The following is a 13,142-nucleotide window of genomic DNA, read 5'->3' as shown; positions in this document are numbered from 1 at the left end:
CACCACGGTCAAGGCACATATAAGAAAGCAATCAATGAACAACTAAGGTGCCACAACGAAAAACTGATAATTGATGCTTCTCATCTCTCTGTGTTCCAGTCTGTCTGTCCCTATCTATCCCTCTCTCTGACTCTCGCACTGTCTCTGAAAAAAAAAAAATTCAAATCTCAAGTTCATCATGTTTATTTAATTCATGTGAGTATTCATTTAATTCATGTGAGTATTCATTTAGTATTTTCTATGGAAGAAAAATAAAGAGGGTTAAGATTACTCTGAAAGAACTTTCAGACCAATGGGGTAGACATAAAGTTCTAAGAGGTGATTAACTTTAGCCTAGTAGTAATCCTGCAGACACCATCTTTGACTCATATATGTAATACATCATTTATACCTCAGGTCAATTCCAGGTCTACTTTCAAAAGAAGAAAATATTTCAAATTTTCTTCAACTATTCTTCTGTAAGAGCAGTCTCATGACAAATTGGTTTAAAAATTCTTAAAACTTAAAAAAAATAAATAAAAAGAAATAAAAATTCTTACAACTTAAAACCACAATGAAATTCCACCCATGCCTATTAGAATTGCCATCATCAAAAAGATATAACAAATCATCAAAAAGAGATAACAAATGTTGGTGTGGATATGGAGAAAGGGAACCCTTGTGCACTGTTGGTGGGAATGCAGACTGGGGCAGCCACTGTGGAAAACAGTATGGAGATGCCTCAAAATTATAAACAGAACTACCATATGACCCAGCAATTCAACTTCCGGGAATATATCTAAGTGAATGAATATGTAAAATGTGATATATATATATATATATATATATATATATATATCACAACTTCTTTATTCAATATATTTATATATGTGTATGTATATATAAATAAAACAAAATATATATAGACACACACCACACATATAATGGACAATTATTCAGCCATCAAAAGGAAATCCTACCGTTTGTGACAACATGGATGAACCTTGAAGGCATTATGCTAAGTGAAGTAAGCCCAACGAAGAAAAATACTGTATAATCTCACTTGTATGTAGAATCTTAAAAAAACAAACTAACAAACAAAAATCCCCACCAAAATTATAGAAAAAGAGATCATATTTGTAGTTACCAGAGGTGGGGGTGAAAAATGGATTAAATGAAGATGGTCAAAGGTATAAACTTCCACTTATTAGATCAGTAAGTACCAGGGCTGTAATGTTCAGCATGATGACGCTAGTTCACACTGCTGTGTGATACTGTGTATGAGAGTTGTTAAGAGAGTAGCTCCTGAGAGTTGACAGCACAAGGAGAAATTATTTTCTTTTGTGTGTGTATTTATATAAGATGATGGATATTAACTAACTTATTGTGATAATCACTTTACTATACATGTAAATTAAACCCTCATGCTCTACACCTTAAATTCCACAGTGATGTCTGTCAATTGTTTCTCAAAAAAACTGGAAGAAAAACACTAAGTAGACATTTAGAAAATTCTGCTTGCTGATTAAGACTTTAATAAAATTACATAATAAAATTTAAGAAAAAAAATTCTTAAAGCAATGTAAAATACCAAATATCAAAATACAAGTAATCAAATGTTGACCTTTTAGAGTTAAAATACTAGAATTCTTATGGAGCCTATGATTACGATATACATTGTGATTAATAAAAACATTCCACATTCCTTGCAGAAAATTACTTTTGCGCTTTCAAAGTCACAACAATCCATTGCTCTGTTTATATAACAGAGAAAATGCAATATTTTGTCACACTTACTTATTGGGTGTTCCATGCTACATAAAAATGACATTAAATAGACACTTTTGGGAATGATGTTACTAACCTATTCATAATTTTTGTAAATAAAGATTGAAATAAAAATATAAAAGGACTCCTGAGAGGTAAACACCAGGCAAGTGAAATTCAGCCAGTTCCCAATGTCCCAATTAATACATCCCCTAGACTTACAAAGTTTCACAGCAGCTGCAATCTCAGAGATGGAAGGACAGTAGGAAAACTGCCATCTGCAGACCCAGTCTCTGAAAGTGAGGCAAACACCAAAGTGAGACATGCTGGAGAAATAGCACCATCCTCTGAGTGACCACACTGGAGGCAAAAGGCAGAAAAAGTGCTGGTAACCTCTGCCCGCTGGATTCTCTGCAGAAATGAATGCCCGGCATATAGGGAACAACCAGCACAGCCTGTCCGCCTTAGACACTTATTATGGTTTATTCCTTTCAACTACGGCATGAACTTAATACTGCTTATTCTCCTTCTATAGATGAGGAAACTGAGCATTAGAAGTTAAGAAACTCATACAAGATGACCACGAACATTCACATCACTGTAGTCTTAACCAGTACACTCCACCTTAATCTTTTCAGGAATGTATTCGCCATTGTAGTCGCACTATTCATCTCCGCAGCATTCCAGTATCAGTAATTCACAAGAACAGTAGACAGACCAGGGCAACACAAACAAGTGAATGAAGAGTCATTTATAGGATCATTATGCAGATCCCATATACCCCTGTTTACACAGATACAAAACATGTGGGGTCCAAGGCAGTAGAGGGTAGCAATGAAGCATGGAATTTATGGTCATGTTTCTCAAGTGCCTCTGTGAACTGGACCCCAGAAAATAAAGCCCAGTCTGCTATTCACTTGAAGATTGCTACACAAAGCCAACAAGCAAAGGGTCTTAGCAACTAGAGGCCCATTCACTAAGATTAAGATTGATATTAGAATATTGTCCCATGGGGTAGCCTAGAGACAGTGAGAGGTCTCAAGAGTGCTACTGCCAGAAATGGTACGGCAATGTCATTGTGACAAACTTTGTAAAAGGGTAATGCCAAAGCAATCTGCCTGGGGTCACCTCTCAAAGAGAAGGGGCAAGTTCCAGATGAGAGGCCCTTTGCTCCTGGCCAGTCTAAGATGGACTGGCCTAAATTGGGACTGACTCTTTCTGGATACTTCTAGGACTCTAGGTGCTTTTTCTTCTTCACATTTGCATTATGTCTGATAGCATGATGTGACAAATGTGTACAGATAGATCTCCCCACTAGAACGCTGGATGGTAAGAACCATACCTTTCATCTATGGATGCCCAGCACCAAGCAGTGTGCCTATCACACAGGGGACACTCTTCAGTTACTGAATGAATAAATGCACAAATAAACAGATCAGAGCAACCAATGGGGAAGAGCTTTACTGATCCTGCAGCAACCAAGGGTAGCCCTACAGTTATTTAGGATTAAAAAATACCATCCAATTTGTGGCATAAAGTTATTACTGGCTACATATTCAAGTTTTGAAAATTGTTTTATTACCTATTCAGCAGCACTTAAGACAGTGCTAAAATGATAAAGTTACAATGAGTTGAGGCATATAATGTTTATTATAACAGAATGAAATGTCTTTTAAAGACATAAACTATATAGCCTCTAACAAATTATACCATCTTCAAACCTCAGTTTTCTCATCTCTCTAATGGGGATAATAAATTACCCACATTTCATCAAAAGTTTAATTAGATTTTATTTTTACAGCAATTTAAACCTGACAAATGAAAGTCCTACATAATTGTAATTATTATTAAGTTTACTCCCTCAGAATATTAGAAACTAGTTACCTGTTATTGCATAATATATAATAAAGACACATTAAACAATTAATTCAGTTGCAGAGCATATAATGGCCCATAATTCATTTGTTTATACAAATAAATGTAGCTAGAAATAACAATTATTTAATGGAACAAGTTTTTTAAAAGCCTAATTACCCAGTGGTAGAAGACAATGCATATTAATAAAGCTAAATATTCTTTGTTCCAGGAAGAAGGAAAAGGCAAAAAAAATAGAGCAGTTAGTATTTAATAAATGCCTGTGACATTGCAAACATTTTGCTAAGTAATGTATTTCATTTCTTTTTTTTTTTTTTTTTTTTTTTTTTTTTTTTTTTCATTTTTCTGAAGCTGGAAACAGGGAGAGATAGTCAGACAGACTCCCGCATGCGCCCGACCGGGATCCACCCGGCACGCCCACCAGGGGCGGTGCTCTGCCCCCCAGGGGGCGATGCTCTGCCCATCCTGGGCGTCGCCATATTGCGACCAGAGCCACTCTAGCGCCTGAGGCAGAGGCCACAGAGCCATGCCCAGCGCCCGGGCCATCCTTGCTCCAATGGAGCCTTGGCTGCGGGAGGGGAAGAGAGAGACAGAGAGGAAAGCGCGGCGGAGGGGTGGAGAAGCAAATGGGCGCTTCTCCTATGTGCCCTGGCCGGGAATCGAACCCGGGTCCTCCGCACGCTAGGCCGACGCTCTACCGCTGAGCCAACCAGCCAGGCCTCATTTCTTTTTCTTTTTTTTTTTTCTTTCTTTCTTTCATTTTTCTGAAGTTGGAAACAGGGAGAGACAGTCAGACTCCCGCATGCGCCCGACCGAGATCCACCCGGCACGCCCACCAGGGGCGACGCTCTACCCACCAGGGGGCGATGCTCTGCCCATCCTGGGCGTCGCCATGTTGCGACCAGAGCCACTCTAGCGCCTGAGGCAGAGGCCACAGAGCCATCCCCAGCGACCGGGCCATCTTTGCTCCAATGGAGCCTTGGCTGCGGGAGGGGAAGAGAGAGACAGAGAGGAAAGCGCGGCGGAGGGGTGGAGAAGCAAATGTGCGCTTCTCCTGTGTGCCCTGGCCGGGAATCGAACCCGGGTCCTCCGCACGCTAGGCCGACGCTCTACCGCTGAGCCAACCGGCCAGGGCCTATTTCATTTCATTTCATTTCATTTCATTTCATTTAATCCTCACAATGACCCTATGAGATAGAAACTCTATGTGATTTTAGAGAAGAAACTGTTGCTTAGAGAATTTAAGCTACTGGCCCCAAGATCACCTATCAGTTAGTGATGGAGCTTAATCAAACCCAGGCATATTGCCTGTATTGAACTTTGCCACTAAGAAATCACAGAGGTAGAATAAAACCCAAAACATGTAGCGTATTTCCTTCGTTGTTATAACCTGTTTAGTCTAGTTTTGTTTTTTTCACAGTTTGATTGGAATTCTGATCCCATAGAACTTTGGCTTTAGCATTTCTAAAAGTAAAACTTTAAAAGAATATTTTTATTTGGAAAGCCTTTTAAAAAATCACATACCTGTTAACTGCTTTGGAAGTAAAATAACAATTTGAAGGTGTTTCCTCAAACCACATGTTGATTTTTTTTACAGTAATTCTTCAAATTAATTTTAACTTTTATCTATGTAATACACGCATACGGTATAAAAATCAAATACTATTAAAATGTCTCCGCACCCCTTTCCCACATCTGTCCACCGTTCCCCAACCAAATCCAATAGCTCAAAGCAACCACTTTTAGTAATTAAGTATGTATTTTCAAATGGCAAATATATAATTTTATATTGCCTATTGGTTTCTTATAATGGATGATATGACTAATGATTGAGCTATTTTATACTACCTCACCTCTTTTCCAAAAAAACCCCACATGTATTCCCCTCATCTACCTGACACAGTATATTGAAATTTTTATTTAGATCAATAATGATAGATGTTGTTTACTATTGAGCCAAGTGTTATATTCTGATTGTTTCCCCTCTCACTAACATTTTTGTTTTTCCTATAGTTATTGATTTTATTGGTTACACACTGGTTTAGTTTCCTAGGTACTTTTGGCTATTTTTTTCTCCAAATGTTATAACAGATTTGTCAAAACTTCATCAATTTTTCTAAAGGTTCATGCACATTAAATAATCCATTACTTTAGCATTGTTTTTCTTGAAGTCCTCCCTCCCATAGTTTATTTCAGCCATTATTTCTTCAAATAGGTTCTCAGTTCCTTGCTCTCCCTCTCTTCTCCTTCCAGTACCTCTATGATTCAGATGTTGTCACACTTGATGTTGTCCCAGAGGTCCCTTAGACTCTCCACATTTTTCAAACCGTTCTTTCCTTTTTCTGCTACCTTGTCTTACAAATTGCTGATTCAGTCTTCTGCTTCACCTAGCCTAATGGTGATTCCTTCTAGTGTATTCTTCATTTCAGATACTATAGTCTTCATTTCTGACTGGTTCTTTTTATGGTTTTTATGTTCTTTTTAATGGTTACTTTCTCTTTGTTGAAGTTCTCCCTAAGTTTGTTGAGCATCCTTATAACCATCATTTTGAACTCTGTATCTGATAGCTTGCTCACATCCACTTCCTTCAGTTCTTTTTCTGCTCCCTCCCATAGTTTGTTTCAGTCTGGATTGGTTGCTCTAAAACTAATACCCATTTGTTATTCTTTCCTTCACCTCTTGTCTGGCTGGATTGTTTCCTAGATTCCATAACTACTTGTTTCTTAGTTTATTTCCTGATTCTTCTTTGCTTGTTCATTTTCTTTGATTATGATTTTGATAGGTTTCCAGAGAAAGGACAGAAAAATACTCATGTTCAATCTGCTATACTTAACTAGAAGTTCCTAAAGCAGCTTTTGTTCAGAAACTATTTACATTAAAGTAGCTTATGATAGCAGAATTGTTGTCCTTATTCAGTTAAAAATATATAATGAGTATAACTACAATTTAAAGTAATCATCACCAGCAGTTAACATGTCACTGAATAGATTATGTATATAATTGGACCATCATGGCTACCTGCCATTCAGTTGTAGAACTTCCGAGTAGCCTGCACTTAGCTGAAATGAAGACAAAGTATTCCATGCTACTTTTCAGAGTCTATATAAGGAAATGAAATATGTTTAAGTAAAAGCAAACTCTAGTCAACTTTACTCTTTCCAATACAATTTTTTTCCTTCAACACATGAAGCTTTTGTTGCAATCCGTGGCTGTTTCCTCTGCTGAAGAAATATGGCAGAATCATCCTCATTACTAAAAGTAGCAAAATCAACTCCATTATCCCTAAAAAAGAAATTAATTCCATATACAGTCACAAAATAGTTATAATTTTACATTAAATTTTTTATCAAAAAATTAAATGGGGAGTTAGACATTAAATATTTTAAAGAGGTAAAAAACTGAACACAACAAGATAAAGCAATAAATATATTCCACATTTGTTTTCTGGCTCTGGGATTGGATATATCACAGAATCTAGAAGTTTTCATATTTTAGAAAAGCTAATTTGTTATATATATGCAATAACAGAAACTGGTTCCAGCTACTCCGCTCAACCTCTGTGTATGTCTTAGTGTTGCCGAAATCTTATATTCTTGATTATTTTTATCACTAATTTTCCTAATGTAAGTTTAGTTGAACATAATATTCTTTGGCAAAATACTCTTAGATCTAGAAAATAAACTTGAATTTCCAAATGGAAACTATCATCAGAATTCATCTGTCTCTCCTATATTTTGTGTATGTAGTACTTTCCTCAGAATTTGGTTTGCTGTTTGTTGACTCTAAAGTCTGTTTCTTTGGAACTGCCCAACCTACCTGTGGAGTGATCTAAATTTCTAGAACTAAAAATTAGTTAGTACTTTTCAATCAGGATGATTGGGATAATTAAAGATTAATTCAAACACACACACACACACACACACACACACACCAGCCAGTGGAAAGAAAGTCCAAATGAACTTTAATCTTGTCTCCACTAACTCCAACCAACTCAAAGCTGCAGAGTTTAGCAGAATCAGCCCAGTCAACAACCAATAGAAAAACGATTTGATTCTCTACATTCCATGCCTGTGACAGATCTGAGCCATTAATACCAAATTAATAGAATTTGCTACTTCCACACAAAAGACTCTTTGCTCTGTCCACATGTCTTATTTGGAAAGTCAACAGATTAGTCCTTATTTGGAAGGAAACCTAACCAGAACCTTTCAAATGGATTCTCGTCTCCTCTTCCATTCACTAACTACTTCTACGCAAATGCTCACTTGTGCCTGGTAGAACATAAATTATGGCTAACAGTTTGACACCATTGTTTTATTAACAAATACAATTCATAGCAAAATAATTAAATCGGGACACACAGTAAAATAAACATTCCAATGACCTTTTAAACTGAAAAGTTCTGCTCTACAAATAAAAGGAAGAACAATACGATTACACGATAGTGCTTGTACAGACTTGCTGAATATGCGATGAGCCTTGGCCGGCCAGCCAGTTGTCTCACTCTTCCACCCCAGAACAGGTTGAAAAGAATGGGACAGCTGTGGTGTCCCAACTTTGAGACTCATTGGTGAATGGAATGACAGATGTAGAGCCAGAGCCCCAAAGTGGGCAGGACCTCCTCCCTGACAAAGAAAAGAGGATGACAGACTTGGAGCCCCATTTATTTCAATTTTTTAAAAAAATGAACCAGCTGTCTTTTTTATAGATAAGATACTGGTACAAGGCAGTGTTTACTAATTAGGTCTCCAAATACCATTTTACCTGATAATCCAAGCAAAATTCCAACAATTAGCTTTTCCCGAACTCATTACTATTACCTTTTAATTCTATCTATACATATTTTACTAGAAATGTCTGATCACTCCATTTTTAGCTTCATCAGTCAAATAATGAGGGGTGCCCTAGCTTTGCTTAGGGTTTACCCATCAAAAATCTGAAAAGTAAAAGTTTTAATCTTCAAAAGGTTCCGCATCTGTTACATGGATCTTCTTATAAGCCACAAAAGACCCCTAGTTTTGTGTTCTTGCAAATCCCTACTGATCCAAAGTAATAATCTGTACAACTCACTGAACACACATTCAATTCTCTACCATATGTTGTGCTGGTGGCTTCCTGCACTTTTGCTCTCCTACCCAGAGACTACAGATACCTTGAAATTGGCATCTATTGCTGATGTTTGTTTGAAGTAGGCACTCGATAACTAGGACAATTCACATACCTTATCTCATTGGATCCCTCAGAGCCACCTTGTGGAGTTGGCGGGGCAAGTAATATCCGTATTTTACTAATGAACAAACCGAGGCTCCAGCAGCTTAAGTAATATGTCATCTAACCTAATGCAGAGAATCAGTCGAATTGAAAACAGAGACCAGTTTTCCCAATTTGGAATTCATTATTCACTATATTTACAGCTTCCCCAAATGTATGAAAAGGCGTATCGCCTGTGGAGATACTTTTATTCTCAATTTTTTTCGGTAATTGGCAATAACAAATGTCCCAGGTTCAGAGACAATAACCGTGAGTAGTTGACAAAAGCTTCAGAAGATGAAGACTTTATTGAAATATGGTAGAAAGACATGTTTAAAAATGTGAGCTACGTAAGAATAAAAGAAAACATTACATTACATTTAAATAGTCAAAGTAATATTGATTCTGACCCGAAAAGGTAATTGTATGCATAAAATTTAATGTTCCTGTTAATTTTTACATGAATCTGTATGAATTTCACACCTAAAAAAACTGAAAAATTATCCACATTTGTAAGATGGCTTTAAGCTCCAGGAATTTCATGCAGTTAGAAATTGCCTTTCTATAGAAGAGTGAATAATGCTAATTAGTGAATATTAAGTATAAGGCACTAACACTACAGAGGTAAATATGTAATTAAATACATTTCTAAAAGTGGGATAAATCACACATTAAGTTATGTCATAATTCAAGGACTTGTAAGAGGCAAGAAGATGTACTTGACAGTCTTTGGATAATTGCTTTTAATTAACATGTTTATATTATTAAAATATGAGAATATTTTAAATTAGGAATGTAAAAATATTCAATAAGGGAAAAATATGAATCTTTAAAGCTAGAGGAGGGAAAAAGGAGAAAAAAGGATAGGTTTTAGTTCGTCTGCCTACCCATAAAAGCTAAGTCTAGACATTCATAATTATACCAATTAATTGGCCATTTTGGCTAAATTATGTAAATTTTTTACATTCACCTCTCAAAGTACGTAACTGCCAATGTTATTTTCACTTTGGTCAAGTCTACACTGGATATCCAAATGAAGTGGATAATTAAGACAATTATTCTGATAATTTAGATCAAACATTAATTAAGGTAAAAGCAGATTAACTAGGGGGACTTGAATTGGGACATAAATGTTTCTCTTGTGTTCTATAAGTATGACAAGAAGATTTTGTTTTTTGTATTGTTTTAAAACTCTGATTTTAAAACACTTAGTATGGTTATTTCTACAGCAATTCTTTAATCAGAATCTTAGGTCCTTCAAATTCCTAAGATGTCTGGGTAATAGAATAGCATTTTAGAATTGCTTATACCAGCATTGGCTTAATTCTCATTTCCTAAGTTCACAGACAATACTAAGACTTATGAACATTCCAAATTCAAAGAAGGTCATTGAAATGCCTTTTTTAAATGAACAATAAGAATATATTCTTTATATTGGCTTTATAATTAGGTAGAAGTATGCCCTTCAACCAGGAAAAGTGTCCTGAAGTATTTGAAAATGAAGTGCAATAGGCCTGACCTGTGGTGGCGCAGTGGATAAAGCGTCGACTTGGAACACTGAGGTTGCCGGTTCAAAACCCTGGGCTTGCCTGGTCAAGGCACATATGGGAGTTGATGCTTCCTGCCCCTCCCCTTTCTCTCTCTTTCTCTCTCCTCTCTGAAAATCGAATAAAGTTTTTTTAAAAAAAGAAAAGAAGTGCAATAAATGTTTATAATTTATTTTTTAATTAAAACATTTTAAAATTAATATTTAGAGAGAGAGAGGGGAAGGGAAGGAGGGAAAAAGAGAGATGGATTTGTTATTCCACTTACTTATGCATCTTTGCTTGATTCTTGTATGTGCCCTGACTGGGGATGGACCCTGCAACCCTGGTGTATAGGGAGGATCCTCTAGTCAACTGAGATATCCAGCCAGAGCTCATTATTTACTTTAAATGTGTGGGGAGAGATGTACATGAATGTGCATGACTAAACAAACAAGCAAAGAAACAAAAAATTATATCCTATATTTACCTATACTATGTTAATATCTATCTGTCTATTATCTATCTATCACCATCTATCATCTATCTAATAGAGAACCTAAGCAATTGTTACAAAATGGTAAAAATGTCAATGCTGATGAAAGGAATGTGGGTGTTTACTGAAATTAAATGTTTCATTGTACTATTATTTCAACATTTCTATAGGTTTGAAAATTGTCAAAATAAATAGTTGTTGGAAATATATATTCTAAGCTTTACATAGAATAACTAATATTCAGTACCTATCACACATCCATGAATTTGATACCCCAGAGACTGAAAATTCTGCAGTACCTCATTTCTTAAAACCATACTGTGAAATCTATACTAAAGATTCTTTCCAATAGGCCTTAAGTGAGCACTTTAAAATATTCCCAAGGTTTCCCATGCAGGGTATAGTTAAAGAGCATTCCACTTGAGATCCTTGCCTGAAAGGCCCTATAGAATTGCAAAGTATCATTATTAAGCAAATGTTCCTGGGCCCTTGGGTGGTTCACTTAAAACACATTTCACTGTATTGAATATTCAGTGCCAAAAACACACTGTTCAGCGTTAAGATTTGCAATTTAAACCCAACTGGGGAAAGTAAAAGGTTCTTGTAATTTGCCTATACTGTATTGCATTGATGTAGTAGCTTTCATTGATAATTAAGTTCCAAAAATATGAGTATGATTGTGTGAACAATGGAGGAAAGCTAACTTTTCTATTGTAGCCTTAGCTCTTGACTTCTTGTATTTAAGATTACAGATGCTCCATTAAATCGATTTTGTGTTTAATCTCCTCTTGAAAAACAGTGAATGCAAGTCCCCAACTTTCTTGCCTTTGAGAGAACCCAAGTATTTGACAATGAAAACTACAAGGCTCCAACCAGATGATTAACACCGCCCACCAGGAGAAGAAAAGTTTAGCGGGTTCCTTTCTGAGTAGTTTTCCTCAGCTAACTCTCAACTTTCCTCAACTAACTGGATTGGATTGTTAAAATATATTTCACACTAGGTTTTCAAATAATTTATTTTTGAGGAACCAGATTTGAGAGGGCAGGCGGTGTGTGTTAAAGTGATTAAGATTATGTTCCCTTTAAATACATTAGGATGCTTTTTAAAAAAACATTGTAGCATTTTTCAACAGCAATGTGGTTTTTAAAAAGTTTAAAACTTCCTTTCTGCTTAAATCTAGGGGTTTTTTTTGTTTGTTTTTTGCCCTTCTTTAAAATTGTTTATATCCCTCAGTAAAATATAAAACATGCAAAAATATTCAGAGCATTGAACTGAAATATATATCAAAGAGTTATTAAGACAAGACAGGAAACTGTCATTACATCAAAAGGGAATTAATTGCTTGATTTCCCTTTAGATTTATGCTGGAGCAGAGAGACACATCGCCCTAGTTCGGCTCTGAACGAGGAAATGACTTCCTTTGGTCCACATCTATGCAGCCTCACTTTCTCAAGCACTACTGGCAATAGAATGACATTCCAGCGTTTGGTCAGCCTCAAATTTAGAGCTTCTGGCCAGAAAATCCAGTCCATACTCAATACAGAGCTTACCTTCAAAAGAGGTAAAACTACCTGGGCAATGACAGCACAAGCAGGCCACTTGAGATCCCTGTGGGGGATCCTCCACTCCAGCAAGAGTGGAGAGGAATGGTGTAGCAGGGATTCTGTAGTGTGTGTGGTACCCGCATCGACGGCTTTCAGCATCACGTGGGAACTAATTAGAAATGCAAATTATCGGGCCCCACCCCAGACCTACTTAAGCAGAAATTCTGGGGCTAGGGCCCAGCAATCTGCGTTTTAACTAGCCCTTTAGTTCATTCTGATATATTAGCGCCGGCAGAGAAACGAGAATATAAATTTTCTGAAGATGTTTTGCCAATCCAGTCCAGTCAACACGCGGGGGGGGGAGACCAGCAGAGCAGGAGATTTCAACTATGGCCCGGTGGGGTGGTCCCAGGCCGCCTGACCTGTCCGCGACCCCCTCCCGCATACACGCCCCCAGCGCTCGCGGCCCCTGCCCCCTCCGCCCCCGCCGCGCCCGCCGCCCAGCGGGAGTCGGGTCTGCAGCCCCGCGCGGCGGGCCCCTCTGCCGGCCGCGGCCCGCCCGCCGGCCTGCCCTCCTGTCCGCCCCGAGGGCGGCACCTTCCCGCCCGCGGGGTGTGTGAGCCCTCGGGGGGTGGGAGAGGAGGAGGGCCGGGGGAGGGCAGGAGGAGGAGCGGGGCGGGCGGCTGAGTGCAGGGGTGGGGCGCCGC

The sequence above is a fragment of the Saccopteryx bilineata genome, chromosome 7 (genome assembly GCF_036850765.1).
Source record: "Saccopteryx bilineata isolate mSacBil1 chromosome 7, mSacBil1_pri_phased_curated, whole genome shotgun sequence".
Taxonomy (NCBI): Eukaryota; Metazoa; Chordata; class Mammalia; order Chiroptera; family Emballonuridae; genus Saccopteryx; species Saccopteryx bilineata.
Note: the sequence above shows the minus strand (reverse complement) of the source record.